This window comes from Pinus tabuliformis, chromosome Q (genome assembly GCF_031772625.1).
Source record: "Pinus tabuliformis cultivar Carrire ecotype Pingquan chromosome Q, CPIR1, whole genome shotgun sequence".
Lineage (NCBI taxonomy): Eukaryota > Viridiplantae > Streptophyta > Pinopsida > Pinales > Pinaceae > Pinus > Pinus tabuliformis.
Genome location: NC_142296.1, coordinates 519,211,732 through 519,214,714, shown reverse-complemented (window position 1 = coordinate 519,214,714; position 2,983 = coordinate 519,211,732). Strand labels below are relative to the sequence as shown.

Here is a 2,983-nt window from a genome sequence, read left to right as displayed (position 1 = left end):
AACAGCTTCAGGCTATTCACATCCCCCCTCTGAGCTCATTAGAGGGAGAACAGAGTAGGTCTATATTAAGTGGCTTTTCTATAGATTTTGTAGACTGCTATCTCTACTAGCCGATGCATTACAGGACAAGGAGAAAATAGAATATGTGGAAGATATTGGAAGAGAAAGAAGGGCACAGTCTTCTACCCTGCATTCTACCTTTACTAATTGAGTTAAGGGGTGCCCCTCTGTAGAAGGATACCTCCGAGTAACAGGAAGGCAGGACCTTTCTGTAAAAGAACTGCTGCTGATCCGCGATGCAAGGAAGGCCACGCCCCATGCATGTCATTACCACAGCAGTGCTAATGTTGGAAGGCGTATTAATCTACGTGGGCGTTCTAAGATTCGCTTGCCTGCCTTTATTGTATTTCCAGAGAGCACTTGCTTGAGGGTGCCTCGCTGGGATTTATTTAGGGTGCATTAGCACACTCGACTAATAAGGCCGCCATCGACAGAGTTTCTCGACCAATGCCATTGATTTCTTTAGGTTATTTCTTTAGTTAAGAAAGAAAGACTGGTAGGGGATTTCATTCCATTCAATAAAGGTATAACCTGTTTATAAGTGGTTGGATGTTTTCAAATTCTTATTCTTATATAGGTTGGCAATATTATATCACATGCAGTTAGAACTCGAACCGAGCTGACCACAAGCTGCTTCTGGTCATTGTACATAGCAATGAATGGAATGCAGTAGCACTAGAAGCAGCAGTTTCAAAAGAAGCCATCCATTGTTTCACCTTTCTTTCCCTTGACTAAATACTAGAACTTTCTTGAAATAAAGAAATCAATACCTCTCCATCCCCTTAAGTGGTGATTCTTCTCCATCTCCAAGGGGTAGGGTGTGGAGTTCACTACACCGACCCATTCCCCATCCGGGTCTCCCGCACTGCTCAAGTGTGCGACTCCATATGAGGACCTCCTTCCCTTCTGCCCACTCTCCATTCACACGGTTTCCCAAACGGAAGGGTAGGAAGCAAGTACCACGAGCCCTCTGTCCCACACATCTATCTGGAAGCAAGTGTAGTTCACCGGTTCCACCGAATGCTCCTATCTCTCGGCAAAGATCATGTGAGTGTGCAGTTATGCCTCAGATGCTTCTCCATAGAATATATAAACCTAGTTCTCGTTCCTCTCTGGTGCACTCGCTCTAGATCTCCGACACACAAGGGAGGACGCGGTAGGCCGCCTAGCTCCTGCATGCACGTGTGGCCAATCATTCCGCTGGCATCTCGCATTCACGATACCCGTTTCACTGCCACTCGAGGATGTAGTTGTAGATACGTCAAGCCAAGGGTGGCTCCATATCTCCTTCTACGACATGTTGTTGTTGTCGCCATATTCTATGTGTCACTTGGTAATCTCTTCCTCGTTGCGGGTCTCTGCAGTACCTACCTCCGGAAGAAATGGAGGACTTCATTCAGTGACTTCGTGGTCACCCTCTAAACGATCAAAATAAGGTAGAGCTTGAAGATACGTTTTGTATTCCATTAGCTTCTCTGTGCCTCTAGCCAGGTGGGTGCCGGCCTTTTCCCCCTAATAATCGTGCGAGTATCCCCGCATGCGACTCACACCATTTTTTACTTACAAGGTAGGTGGGTGGCCCTTGGTGAAATGTCCCCTGTCTCCTGTGTGCGTGGTTGTTGTAACCTTGGAAGCAAATTTCCGTGCTGTCTATTGTACCGTAAACCTGCTCTATCTATTCATTGATCCATGTATAGGGATTTATCGCTCGACCCCCGGGGGGAGAGGGTCGGCCCCCCTCCTTTTCCAACCAAGAATTGATCGCCCTTCTCACTCGGAAAAGGAATCGTCGATGGGGATGGTCAAGCTTCCAAATCGATGGCGGCCGCCCTCTCGAATAATTAACTAAGGGCAGTCGAGTGTACTATCCTTGATGTTTATTGGGTGCGCCTCTCAAATAAGTAACTAAAAGGCATTGGTTGAGCAAATCCATAGATGGCAGCCTTTTAGTCGAGTGTGCTAACACACACTCACCCCCTAAAGAAATGGATCAGAAGGCCTTTCCATTTGCAATGGACCGGCCTCCCCTGGCTCTTTCACCATTCGGGCAAGCTCCTCCCACAAACAAAGGATGCACAAGCAGGCTCGACTGATAAGGAGAGGATGTGGAAGCAGGCTCGACCAACGGGAGAGGATTTTCCTATGCTTTCGGTGCAGGCCCACCACACTTCGTGCCTGCGGCGTTTTTGCTAGACGGTATTTGCCAGTATTGCCATCCTCCCCGCTGGCTGCTTAGTATTCCAGGGCTATTCCTCGTGCATTCTGTTAGGTAGGCTATGACAGGAACAAGTGTAATTGAATGGGCTAGCAGGCAGGTTACACGTTCCACTGTGCCGAGATGATCAATCGTGGGGTGTAGGTGGTGATAATCACCCCGGGGTATGCGTGCCCTTGACAGGCACTCCAGGACCCACCAACGCTCGTTCGGAGAAAACCCAGGCCAAGCACAACCAACCAACCAAGGTGGGGGACGTACCCCATTCCCCGTACCTGCAGTGTGGATAACGAGGCCACCTTCGCAACCCTCTCCCTTCTTTCCCTTGGGGGCAGTTTGCCCCACTTGAGTGGCTCAACCGCCTTTTGCCTGGTGCTCATGACGCGCTACAGAAGTGGCACGCGCCACCCGTGCCAGGGGACCGATCAGGGTGCCCGCTAGCGACATAGGAGCCAACTCGGCGTCAACGGCTTCATGCCGCACTCGAGTGATCCAATATACAATTCCACACGTTCCACCACTTCTCCATTCATTTCCAATATTGATAATGAAACACCATGAGTAGTAGGATGTTGAGGTCCGAAATTCGAAGTGAAATTTCTGATTTGTTTGTTCCTAGTCGTCATGGGAGAGAAATTGATGAATAAGAAATGGATTATTCCCTTCGTTGTCCAATACCGACCGATGGAGAAAGCATCTTCCGATAAC

At 48.8% G+C, this 2,983-nt stretch overlaps 1 pseudogene; it reads left to right on the top strand.

Moving 5' to 3' along the window:
* The first annotated feature begins 317 nt into the window (after positions 1–317).
* LOC149220458 (uncharacterized) lies at positions 318–1,495 on the top strand (annotated as a pseudogene).
* Positions 1,496–2,983: the final 1,488 nt, after the last annotated feature.